This window comes from Mustela erminea, chromosome 14 (assembly GCF_009829155.1).
Source record: "Mustela erminea isolate mMusErm1 chromosome 14, mMusErm1.Pri, whole genome shotgun sequence".
NCBI classification, from domain to species: Eukaryota; Metazoa; Chordata; class Mammalia; order Carnivora; family Mustelidae; genus Mustela; species Mustela erminea.
In genome coordinates, this window is record NC_045627.1 from 25,339,186 (window position 1) to 25,353,028 (window position 13,843).

Consider the following 13,843-nt stretch of genomic DNA (forward strand, 5'->3'; position numbering starts at 1 on the left):
TTGGGGTACAGATGGCCCTTCTTTTCACTACATCTGTATCTTTGGGGTAAATACCCAGGAGTGCAATGGCAGGGTCATAGGGAAGTTCTATTTTTAATTTCTTGAGGAATCTCCACACTGTTCTCCAAAGAGGCTGCACCAACTTACATTCCCACCAAGAGTGGAAAAGGGTTCCCCTTTCTCCACATCCCCTCTAACACATGTTGTTTCCTGTCTTGCTAATTTTGGCCATTCTAACTGGTGTAAGGTGATATCTCAATGTGTTTTTAATTTGAATCTCCCTGATGGCTAGTGATGATGAACATTTTTTCACGTGTCTGATAGCCATTTGTATGTCTTCATTGGAGAAGTGTCTGTCCATATCTTCTGCCCATTTTTTGATATGATTGTCTGTTTTGTGTGTGTTGAGTTTGAGGAGTTCTTTATAGATCCTGGATATCAACCTTTTGTCTGTACTGTCATTTGCAAATATCTTCTCCCATTCCGTGTGTTGCCTCTTTGTTTTCTTGACTGTTTCCTTTGCTGTGCAGAAGCTTTTGATTTTGATGAAGTCCCAAAAGTTCATTTTTGCTTTTGTTTCCTTTGCCTTTGGAGACATATCTTGAAAGAAGTTGCTGTGGCTGATATCGAAGAGATTACTGCCTATGTTCTCCTCTAGGATTCTGATGGATTCCTGTCTCATGTTGAGGTCTTTTATCCATTTTCAGTTTATCTTTGTGTACGGTGTAAGAGAATGGTTGAGTTTCATTCTTCTACATATAGCTGCCCAGTTTTCCCAGCACTATTTATTGAAGAGACTGTCTTTTTTCCACTGTGTATTTTTTCCTATTTTGTCGAAGATTAACTGACCATAGAGTTGAGGGTCCATATCTGGGCTCTCTACTCTGTTCCACTGATCTATGTGTCTGTTTTTATGCCTGTACCATGCTGTCTTGGTGATCACAGCTTTGTAGTAAAGCTTGAAATCAGGTAATGTGATGCCCCCGGTTTTATTTTTGTTTTTCAACATTTCCTTCCTCTGCTGCATTTATAAAATAAATGGATGGTTTTCAGTTGTTGATCACCCTTTAAAGAAGCATTTTGCCCATTTCACAGCAATTAAGAGTGGTCATTGCCCAAGACATATTTCTCCTTCGATTCTCACCGAGTGAGGCTGACCCTGCGAGCTTCCTGCCCGCACCCTCCATGGCGTCTCTGAGGGTTCACAGCAGAGAACGTGGCACCCCATAGACACACTCTACTGTGATTACAATTTCTCACTTATGCTCCCGTTGCTGCAGGTAAATCACCCATCAGATCAATAGCCCCAAATGGCAGTCTGTACAGAAATCCTCCTTGGAGGTGTGAGGTGTGGTGTCAGCAGGTTGGGTCACTGAACTGAGCATCGGACACAGAACATGTTCTGTTTTCCACTCCAGCCCATCTGTGCTAGGAACTTAAACAGCACATTTACCTCTCAGCATCTATGTGAGCTCATCAGATCCATTTCAGTATTTCTTTTCCGCAGGTCTAGGGATAGAAGACTCAAGTCTCTTTCCAGAAACACATGCATATTTTAATTTAATAATCTGAATGAAGTTTTAAAATTGACAGTAGATCCCAAAGTTGGAATACAATGTAGCTATCAAAAATAACATTTATGAAGGATTCCTTTTGACAGAGAAATGTCCACAATTTAACATTAATTGAAAAACTCTGGACCAGAATTCACTCTGCTCAAAATAGACTGAGAAGGAAGTGCATCAAAGTATTGATATGTGTTTGTGTCTGATCATTTTTTTCTTCTTTACACTTTTCTGAATTTCCCACAAAGACAAAGGACTGTTAGGATGAGCCAGATAGCTATGGAAATCACATATTTATATATATAGCAAAAATGCCTTTAGAGCTGGTCTTCTCTCACCAATCTCTAAATCCCCTACTACCTCCTTGTCCTGTTTTGGTCCCCAAACTGGCAAGTTCCAGCTAAGTTCCCCTATTTTTTTAATGTTACCTCCAGGAAACCTGAACTTGGTCACTTACACATGTACTAAAGAGAGAAGATGCTCAAAGAACCAAAAGAAAGATTTGACCACCATGGTGCATAGATGAGAAATTATTGTATCTTCTGATGCATTTACAGATTGCCTCCAGCTTGCCCCACATCCAACCTTAATGGCCTAAAGACCTCCTTTAAGAGGTGATTTTCTTTCTCTGTAATTCCATCCTTTGAAACCTTTATCAAAGGTGTCCACTTGCTATCTTTCAATAATGCACTCTTGTTTTTATTCCTAGACTGTCTTCAAGTAGATATTGTACATCTAATTAATATCCACATAACGTTCACTGGCAACAACAGAAGTGGGCTTCATATCCCCTTATGTTGTGTCTGGAGTGACCATCAGCCCCTCAGATAATGGAACCTTTGACTAGTCAGACCTCAAGTGGACATACACCACCACACACAGAACCAGCCCTGCTTCCTGAAGGGATTCAGTCTCATTTTGATCCACTTGAAAAAAAATTTATCAGTCAGACTTGATGACACTTCAAAGGAAAAGTTAAAATCAAAACAACCTGGTAGATCTGGAGGGTTGGAGGTGTGGGCTGACCAAGATTTCAAAAGCCTGGTGAGATAGGAAAGAGAACAAAGAAGAAACAAGGCTTTTCATCTCAGGCATTTAAGCAGCAAATCCAACAATGAGGTATTATCAAAACTACCATCACAGCTGAATATATCTGGATTCTAGGATTGATGAATTTTTAACATTAAGGTCCTGCTAACATCTTTTGCAAAATTACCAAGAACTTGAGTATGAACTCCCATTCTGACACTAGATTTGAGATCACTGTCTAAGGCAACAAGTAACCAATTTCCAAAAGAAAAAAGAAAATACCAACTATGGGTATTGCCTCTAATAAGGAAAGCAAGTATTAAAATATTCAATCTTGGGGCACCTGGGTGGCTCAGTGGGTTAAGCCTCTGCTTTCGGCTTAGGTCATGTTCTCGGGGTCCTGGGATTGAGCCCTGCATCGGCTCTCTACTTGGCGGGGAGCCTGCTTCCCCCTGTCTTTCTACCTACTTATGATCTCTGTCAAATAAATAAACAAAATCTTAAAAAAATAAATAAAATAAAATATTCAATCTCAGTGACATGTATGTTTTTGTGTCACAGAAAACTCAGTTATATCAGAGGATTTATAAAGAGGGTGACTTTTTTTTAAGATTTTATTTATTTGTTTGATAGAGAGATAGAGAGAGTACAAGCAGGCAGAGCAGCAGGCAGAGGGAGAGGGAGAAGCAGGCTCTCGGTCTAGCTGGGAGCCTGATATGGGGCTTGATCCCAGGACCCTGGGATCATGACCTGACCCAAAGGCAGCCACTTAATGACTGAGCCACCCAGGCACCCCGAGGGTGATTTTTAAAATAAGATTTTACATGCAAAAAATTGAATGACTTACATGGCAGGAAAACTTCTGCATTCCATAAATATAAATATTTTGTTAATATATAAGAACAAATATAAATATTCTATTAATATATAAATATAAATATTCTATAAATATGTAAGTATATTTATAAACATACAAAATACACCTTTATAAATAGATAAATATTCTATAAGGGTATTTACATGGTCAGAGATATTGTCATAATCTAACTCAGTACCTTTTTCCAGCTGTTTCCCCACATAAATTCAAATGTGAAAAGAGCACAATTTGTGTCACAAAAATTTAGTTATATCAAAGGATTTATAAAGAGGGTGAAAATAGCACAACTTTCCACTCCGTCTTGTTTCTCAGCTTTCCCTTTGAAAACCTTAACTGCCTAATTCAGAGAGCTCAGGGTTTCGCTACCAATACTCCCAGCAGTATGCACACCCAACCCAGGATCTTCCTCCAAGCTCGTTCGTACTGTCTTGCTCTCTCTCTCTCTAGGACGCTAGTCTGACCAACAGGAAGAGCGTGACAAGTGGCTGGTGCTTTTCATCCACACTCATTCTCCATGCCTGCCGTCAAGGTATTACGAACTTTTGAAATCAAAGGATTTGAGAAATCAAAAGGAAATCCTCACCTGAAGTACATGGTTCCCCTTCTCTCTGTGATTTCTGCCCCTTGCTCTGGATCATCGTCACCCCCTGAAACTCAAGGGACAGAGACTTTATTAGAAGCTTAACTGCATTCTATCCCCTAAGCCCTTTTCTTCTCCATGACACTCACACTGACACTTTAAAGAACATAAATTTTGAGCGAAATTCTTTCTAGGGCAAAATTAGCCACAGTTCTTAACTTAAAAATGAATTGTATGATAATGTCTGATCATAAAACTTTGCCTGGGTTAAAACTAGAAGTGAGAAATACTTTCAGTGAGAGAGAAATCAAGACAGCCCAATTTCTCCGGTTCTACAACCTTTTGGTATTTATTTATTTATTTGTTTGTTTGTTTTTAAAGATTTTATTTATTTACTTGACAGACAGAGATCACAAGTAGGCAGAGAGGCAGGCAGAGAGAGAGGAGGAAGCAGGCTCCCAGAGGAGCAGAGAGCCCGATGCGGGGCTCTATCCCAGGACCCCGAGATTATAACCTTAGCCGAAGGCAGAGGCTTTAACCCACTGAGCCACCCAGGTGCCCCTGGTGTTTATTTATATACAGATATTTCCACTTGTCTGTTACATAGATATTCTGATCTTTGAGACCAATGGAGGAGGAGAAGAGCAGCCTGGACCCTGGCATCTGCCCAGAAACTCCTGTCTGATTTTAGTCATTTAAGTGCCGTCATTTGTCAATGAAGGCTTCCCGAGCTGCTGTCTTAATTTTTTGAATCAGTGTGATGAATTGGTATTATATTTCTAGTGTACTATTCCATTTATTTTTCCTTTATTTTTTCTCCAAACTTTTCTGACAACGAATAGGAGAACATTAATATTCAAATTCACACATTACCTCTTGGTAGATGTGGGGTTTTTTTTTTTTTTTTCAGGATCCTATTACTTCCTGTTTCCAGGCAAAGGATTCACCACAGCATCACAAAAGGTGTTTGCTACTCTAACAGACAGCCATGACCCGATTTGTGAAGCAATGATTCTCATTTTCTTTACTTGTCATTTAAGTGAAAATGCCCAACATCTAGTAGTGCCAGATTTATTTTCTTTGAATATCCCTTCGCCTTCATTTTAAGACTCAAATAAAACAGGCCACAAGAGGGTCATGCAAGGGAGGGTGTGATCAGTCCTGTGGGGGGGAGGAAATGAGGAAGACGTGATCTTAAATCAGGTGTTTCACAAAGACTCAGTCCCCTGAATGCTAAGAAACATGGTCTAGTGGCCTAGACATAAAAGATAAAAGATGCTGCCTGATGCTAGATTTGGTACTGAGTCCTATCCCTTAACAACATCTGCCAACCATGCACTCTCTAGCATTTTCATAAATATGCCCATTATCTGTATATCTCTCATATACCAAGCCATGAGTATATCTGTTGCTTCTGAAGTTTGGACTTTTGCACAAAAAGAAAGTGTTACAAAGTCACCATGTTTTATACAATGTTCTAGAATTCACTGGAAACATTTATGTGTGTGCTTTATACAAAACTTCTGTGATGGGGGGGTGCCTGGGTGGCTCTGTTGGTTAAGTGACTGCCTTCAGCTCAGGTCATGATCCTGGAGTCCCAGGATGGAGTCTTGCATGGGGCTCCCTACTCTGCAGGGAGTCTGCTTCTCCCTCTGACCCTCCTCCTCTCTCATGTTCTGTCTTTCTCTTATTCTCTCTCTCAAATAATAAATAAATAAAGTCTTAAAAAAAAAAAAAAAAAAAAAAAAAAAAAAAAAAAAAACAACCTTCTGTGATGGTATTCACAATGATTATGGGAAAAAGGTTCCTGAAAAAACATAAGGGGGTGGGGAATCTGAACACTACTGTAGATGCTTAGTGCAAGGGTGAGCTTGAAGACTCATCTAGTTCCTGAGTCCTTTCTATGCAATCTCTGCTGGGATAGTTCTGGCCCTCAAGAGGGTCTCAGCTCATCTGATCACTGAATACCTCTAATGCTTAGAAGGGCCTTGAAACCCGTTCTTGGGGATGAGCTCATGTGTAGCAAGCAATTTTCCTTCTTATAGAAAACAATGGTTATTATTTTTTACAAAGCAAATAAATAATAAATTAGATACAAAAACTCATGTATATCTTCACAGAAGATATACGCATCTTTCAGGCACACCATCAAGAACGTACTGTCTGATAACCACAGCAGTAATGGTGGCACAGGAAGGTCCCAGACCAGGAATTGCAGCCTCCCTTTCCTCCTGGTTCATGGGCTGCACAGCTGCAAAGGGGACTAAGAAACTCAGTCCTCCAGCCTTTCTAGGAATGACTGCTTCATGTCTCCCTGGGAACTTTCTTTTCCAAGTTGAACATCCACAATTCCATCAGCTGGCTCTCACATGGTACTACCCCCACCACTCCCATCTTCCCAATGCCTTCCTACTGGTCATTTCTATCTTTAAGAGTTCTCAATTTGTGCCTGTAAACCCTTTGAAATTATATGATTTTTGTGATCACATTTATACTCTGTAGAGAACCCTTCAAAGGATTAGTCTAAGAAAACTCAGGAAGCATCACTTTAAATCTTCATTATTACCATTCAAGGGGCATGTTTAGAGATGTAGTAATTTGGAAATGGTCCGGGCACTGGCGAGTGCAATCCTTCCAATATATATGGCACGAACAAAAATACATGTTCTATGAAAATAACCTGAGATTGCACTTAATTTCTTGACAGAATACTGAATTACACTGGGCTTAGGGGCCCTAAAACACTGAATAATGCACCACCTGAACTGCTCTTAGACCAAGTGTCACTAATCCTGAATTTATGCTAATTCTTTGGGTTTTAGTTATTCTCTTAGTCCTAGTCTCATCTTTACTCATGGGTTTAGGCTCAAGATTCACATCTGCACAAATGGTTTTGAATTTTAATTCTACACTTTAATGTGTTTTTTGTTCTTCCCTCCTATATTTGTTTTGTTTTTTTTTAAGATTTTGTTTATTTATTGGGAAAGAGAGAAGATGAGAGCGAACAGAGTGTGGGAAGAAGAAGAATGTCAGCTGACTCCATAGTGAGCGTGGAGCCTAACCTGGGGTTAGATCTCACACCCTGAGATCATGGCCGGAGCAAAATCAAGAGCTAGGGGGCACCTGGGTGGCTCAGTGGGCTAAGGCCTCTGCCTTCAGCTCGGGTCGTGATCCCAGGGTCCTGAGATCAAGCCCCGAGTTGGGCTCTCTGCTCAGCGGGGAGCCTGCTTCCATACCCTCTCTGCCTGCCTCTCTGCCTACTTGTGATCTCTGTCTGTCAAATAAATAAATAAAATCTTAAAAAAAAAAAAAATCAAGAGCTGGGCACTTAGCAGACTGGGCCACCCAGGCGCCCCCATATTTGGTTTTCTGATTTCAAGCCTATGACACAAAACTTTAGGGAAATCAGTGCAAAGGACAAAGCCACAAAGCACCCCCGTGAGAGCCCCTCAGAGGTGAGATGACTGTCCCTCCCCACATGAGGCACTCACTCCCTCTGCACCTGAAGAGAACTGTATTGATCCTGTCAATAAAGAAACAAACCAACCAACAAACCCATAATAAAAAATAAAAACTGGAGCATGAAGAGGTGATGAGGCTTTCCAATTGTTGTTCCTTGTGGAACTGGAAAGATAATCCCACCCTGTCTCTATTCCCTCTAATAAATAAATAAATAAATATTTAATTTAATATAATTAAATTAAAATAATATTAAAAATAAATTAATATAATTTAACATTTATTTAGCTACATTTTATCATCTAAAATGTATTAAATTTAATAATTTAATAAACATAAACACACACACACACATATATATATATGACATCTCCTCCTCTTGCTGAACATTAATATGGCCCACATGCCACCTAACAGTAATGACTGTTTGCCCTTGGCTAATGCCACCCATCGATTCACATTACTTTGGCCTATTAGCTTCAAAAAACTCACAAGGTTAACAGTGCAATGATTCAATGACATTTATCTAAGGATCAAAATATTATGAGATTACAGTTCAGAAAATAATACAGATGTCATACACTTGTTACAGCAACTCAGCAAAGATGGAAAATTTACAGCTGTGTTGCTCTGCTCACTCATGCATGGAATATTTATCTCCGCCAACCACTGTTCTTAGATCAATGTCATTTAATCTCATTTCATAGGGTTGACAGAAGGCCTCCTGCATTAAGTCACCAGAAGCCATTGGACGGGTTCAGGGGAGCCCCCTTCCTTTCCAAATGAGACCAAGGGCATCCATTTTACTTTGCCATTTAAAAATCCATACCGGAGACTTTGGAGCTCAAATGAAGAGATCGCTTAAACACATTTCTTCAAATATTCCTTATTTAAAAACTATAGAAATCTCTAAATCCTGCACCTGAGGTGCTAGACCAGCCACTGATGAGCCCAGGAAAACAGGAGCTGGTTTGGGGAAGAAATCAAACTGATCATTGTATTTCTACCTCCTTCCTTCTGTTCTCTTCACCCCAAACAAACATTCCCTTGGAAAGTAATCTCTCACTGAGGGAAATCTGAAAACATCCTCATTATAAGAATCAATGAGTTTGTTGCTGGTTTAGGGGTAAGAGGGCCACATCTTCCTCCATCTCTAGAAGTAATGAGGCCACTGTGAGTTGCGTATTTTTAAAAGGTCAGTCCTTACAAAGGTGTCTGTGAACTAATCGCCCAGCAAGCAAAATCTTTCTGGAACCAACTGCCTGTTTCTGTGGGAATGAACAAACATTCTTTGCTCACCAAAACAGAAATAAAGTCCTCAGTTACGATTTTTACCAAGTGATAAGGCAACAGTGGCCTGCATATCGGAGGTTCTCAATAAATATCTCTAGATGTGTTGGCTGAAGAATGTTTATTGTTCAGTACCTGCAATGTATAAGGAACCAAAGAAAAGAATTTAAAGCATAAGGCATGGACCAGAGCTTCAAAGAATTTATAGTGTATCTGTGGAGAGCAGTGTGAGTAATTAATATAATTGGAAGTCAATATTGGGAAAATGGACACTGTGAAAATTTACAGACTAAGTTCTTTGTAGACTTGGGGGTGTGAGGAAGCGTAAGCTAGGGTAAACAGGAAAGGCTTTGTAGAAGAAGTGAATTGGGGGCTTCTGTTCCTTCATGCTGGGTTACAAGACCGAAGTTAAACAATGCCCAGAAACCGCAGGGGCTTACCAAACGTTCATGTCTCATGCACATCTGTGATACCAGAGGGTCTGCTCCGTGTCTTCATTATCTAAGGACCCAGTATGGAGGAGCAGCCTTTTTTTAATCTGCTAGCAGAGAGAAGTGAGAGAAATAATGAAACCACACAACAGCTTTTGATGCTCCTGCTTCACATATTATTATATATATTACCTGCACCCATAATCCACCAGCCAAAGCAGGTCGTATGGCCAAGCCTCCCATCAAGAGGAAAGCAAGCATATTTTTCATCCTGGGAGGAGCCCAGTAAGTCACTTAGCAACCAGTAGGACATATAATACTTTTAGAGGGAAGACAGCACATAATACAACTGTCATACATTACAGTGATAGAATAATCTGAGGATACACTCTACCAAGAGCCGTATCAGAACGTACGTATGGATTGCGGCTCAGCAGAAAGAATGGAGGGTCGTTCCGGGGCTAGAAATGACAGAAAAATCTGGCTCAAAGGATATATCCATAGTGAATTTATTTAAGATTTCTAAAGAGCCCTGCAAAAATGTTCTAATTATTTGCATTCTAACCAACAGTGTGTAAAAGAATCCTTCTAACCCTATATATTGGTTATATGTTATGTATTGACTTATTTATGTATCGATAATATTGTATGTTGACATATTACACAATTCAACATATAAAATTAAATATATATAACTGAACTTGGCAGTTAGTATTCTTATTTCTAATACTCTCATGATGAGTAAGGATTATAAAGGCTGATTCCTGGCCAGAAACGTAGTGTACCTGATTCCTGATAAGGGGGATCCTGTCTTTGGAGTTACAGGAATGCCGTTTTCTACAATGGAAAATTGCCCACGTGCTTTTCTCAACTCTCCTCATTTTGTTCTCTCTACTCCAACATTTACCAAATTATGTCATATGGAATATTCATTCCAGGAAATGTTGCAGGTGAAGGTTATATGTAAATTAATTAGAGGAGTACTGTGTACCGATCCTGTCCTCCAACTCACAAGCTGGGTGACCTTGAGGAAGTGACTTTCTTTCTGTGGCTTCAGTTTCCCCATGTGTAAAATAGTATGATAATAATGGTACCTACCCCATAGTGCTGTTGTAAGGGTTAAACTAGCGAACACATTCAAAACACTTGGCATACAGTAAGTGCTCAGTGTGTGTTTATTATTACTATTAGTATCTATAGGGTTTTGGAAAATCTTGCAGCAAATAAACCTGTTTAACTTTGTTTAATTCAGATTTTCTCTCATTAACTTTTTTCCTTTTTTTTTTTTTTTTTTCCTCTAATGTATTCTGCCTTTGGGCATTCTTCTACTTTTTTTTTTTAATTTATTTTTTATTTATTTTCAGCATAACAGTATTCATTGTTTTTGTACCACACCCAGTGCTCCATGCAATCCGTGCCCTCTCTACTACCCACCACCTGGTTCCCCCAACTTCCCACTCCCCCACCACTTAAAACCCCTCAGATTGTTTTTCAGAGTCCATAGTCTCTCATTCTTCTACTTTTACCTAACACCTGACTCTTCAGTTCGGGTGATAGGAGACCTCTCAAACTCCAAGTTCCCAAATGCCAGCTAAGCAGGCTTTTCCAAGGATACTAGTCAGGCCTGCGGCATTAACTCTTTTCTGTACGATACTGAAATATCCATAAATATCTGGGATCCTCTGCCTTCACCTATGGGATGATATATTATATATATTTAATTTTCCCCTCACGTCTAAAGCTTTGAGTCTTCACATTTTTTGGAATGACTATTGACCCTGACAGTGAAGTATTCATACAAAAAACCTCATGATAAAATTAGTTAACATAAAAATACTGAAAAAATGTTACATTGACCAACTAATGAAAATAAATTTATGGGGCATCAGGAAAGATGTCTATTATCATGAAATATTTCTGAACTTAAATTCAATAATGCATAAAAGTTTTATTTAAAGTGATATATTTTATGCTAGATGTTTGAGGAAACATTTAAGAAAATAAATGCTTGTGTTATAAATATATGAATAAGGAGTTTAGCACACACAAAAAAGGAAAATCTATGGAGCACTGCTGTGGTGCATAAACAGTGAATTCTGTTACGCTGAAAAGAAATAAATTTTAGCTTTGCGCAGTGGCAGTATCGTAGCCAATGAGGTTTATCCGAGGCGCGATTATTGCTAATTGAAAAGAAATAAATTTTAAAAAGAGTAAAAAAAAAAAGGAAAATCTAATATTTAGAATTTAAAACCTACAACTTTGAGCAGGTAATTCAACTTGAACCCATTTGCTTACACTGGTACAGCTCACGTTTTTGTATTTACTCAGAAATCATATGATCTACACATTTTATTACCATTCTTCCCTACACCTTCTTTTATAAACTCTGCATTTGTATCACAAAATCAGCGTTTATAAATTATAAAAGCCTGGGCAACTTCTACGTTTGTGCTGCCAGTGAAAAAGAAAGGTGAAACCTAAGTGAATTCTTAACATTGGCTGGTGTACTTACCCAACTGAATATGCTATCTTCTTGGTTTGTTCAGCGTGGCCACAGCCAGTGCTGTAGGTCAGGAGCTGTGGTATGGGCTAGAGAAATGTGCTGATACAACACAGGTTCTTCCTGAATCAATGAACCTCTACCAGGGGAGATGGGCTCTCACAGAAATGCAGCAGCCTGACGAGAAGGAATGTCTGGATAATGTGGATAGTACTGGAGAGGTTTGGATACCACGCGGAATGCACAGAATATTCCTTCCAGGTAAACTCCAGGCCTTCTGAGAGCAGGGCCATGTTTTTCGCTCTACCCATACCCCATCTCCGACCCGGCCAGGCACTGCAGGTTGACCTTCCCCTGTGGTCTCTCTGCTGTCCTCATGCCTGGAGGTCAAGGAAGTGTTGCTACAGAGCAATCCTTTGTCTCCATCTGACAGGTCCCCAGGTGTTTCATGGGTCAGAATCCAGTTTTAACTGGAATTTCTTGGCTTAGAGACTTTAGTACACTATATTATTAAGATTCACCTTGCCCCTGCCACATTTGATCTCTTGTGCTTAAATGCCTTTGGTGATTCTTCTACCCAGATTCCTGGCCAGAGACTTGCTTCCATGTATCAAAATGGTAGCTTCTTCTAATATCCAGAGACTAGTTCCTATACTATGCGTGGATCTCTGGATGTGGAAAGAATGCCATTTAATTGGCTTTGACATACTAATCATTAATTGTTGTTATCCATCCTCAAAACAGAAATTCTACTAAATATTTTGTGAGCATAGTTCTGGAAAATGTGTGAATTTTAAAGTTTCAAATCTTCATTTCTTTCTAAAATTCATAAATCAGTCTTTGGTTAATTTAGCTGCAATATTGCCCATGAATTACATGGTGGTACCCACAGTAGAGGTAAATTATAATAATCCCTACCATTGATCAAGTATTTGCTAAACACTAGGAATGAAATGAACTGCTTTGCATGTATCGTTTCACTAAAACTTTGTAACAACTCTCTCTTGGGTTCTTTGTTTTACAGAGGCTTACTAGTTAAGGTCACAGAAGGTATGGGTCAGAGCTAGAATGCCAGAGGATTCTTTTGGTTGCTAAACCAGACGGGAAACATCAGAGGTACTTGTTACATCAACCAACAGTGTGCACGGGAGATGCTAAGACAAATTGTCAACTGTCAAAGCAAAATGGAAACTGAAAAGGGGGCGTTGAAAAAATCCTTAGAAAACAAGGTCAGAGATCTGCTTTGGGGTTGATGTTTCTTAGTATAGCAGAAAATCCTGGGTAGTCCTGTCCCAGCAAACAGGCACGTGCCGTCTTCTTCATGACAGCCTTTCTTTTATCTGGGAAATACATATGCTTTCTACACTGCCCCCAAGACTACAGCCTGCCTCGCAACTCAAACTGGCCCTTTCCTTTTTTTCTTTTTTCTTTTTTTAAAGATTTTATTTATTTATTTGAGAGAGAGAGAGAACATGCAGAGGAGCAGCAGGCAGGGGGAAAGGGAGAAGCTGACTCCAAGGAGACCCATGCGGGACTCCATCCCAGGACCCTGAGATTGTGACCTGATCAGAAGGCAGATGCTTAACCCACTGAGCCACCCAGACGTCCTGAGGCTGGCCCTTTCCTAAGAGACAAGTGAGGACTGGAGTTGTAGCTGAATGTCCTTCCTCTTGGATGAAAATCAGGGAGTCAGGTCACGCATGGCCCCAGGGCAATAATGGCCAGGTTTTGCAAACAGAGCTAAGACCCAGGGTGAAGGGAGAAAGGAAGTTTGGCCTTTTGAAAGCCTTCAAGGAACAGAAACTCACAATTAAAGAAATGACCCAGCAGCTGAGTTTAGATGTGATGGCAATTGAATGCTGAATACTATTTAATGTGCTGCCGCCTTCCAGTGCTAATTCACAGAAAGAGCTAATACTTATGCCTTTACAAGAAACCAAACGATGTCTCTCCCGACATTTAGTCGGAAATTTCCCTGAAGTTTTTACCTTTTCTTTGGCTGCAGAGACCCAGGATGACAGTGATGGTAGCCAACATTTATTTAGAACTTATTCTTTTATTGAATTCTCACAGCATCCCTAGTATCAGTTCTATTTACCTGTGCTCCCAATC

At 39.7% G+C, this 13,843-nt stretch overlaps 1 long non-coding RNA gene and 1 other non-coding gene across 2 annotated transcripts; one reads left to right on the forward strand and one right to left on the reverse strand.

The window, feature by feature from the left end:
- Nucleotides 1-1,545: 1,545 nt before the first annotated feature.
- LOC116573495 lies at nucleotides 1,546-9,332 on the reverse strand. Its single transcript, XR_004278841.1, has 4 exons — nucleotides 9,241-9,332; nucleotides 8,810-8,935; nucleotides 4,055-4,118; nucleotides 1,546-2,606 (listed from the first exon to the last, which is right to left on the reverse strand). It is a non-coding gene; the product is annotated as an uncharacterized LOC116573495 (long non-coding RNA).
- Nucleotides 9,333-11,354: 2,022 nt separating this feature from the next.
- LOC116573831 lies at nucleotides 11,355-11,494 on the forward strand. The gene has a single exon (XR_004279028.1). It is a non-coding gene; the product is annotated as a U4 spliceosomal RNA (small nuclear RNA).
- The last annotated feature ends 2,349 nt before the right edge of the window (nucleotides 11,495-13,843 follow it).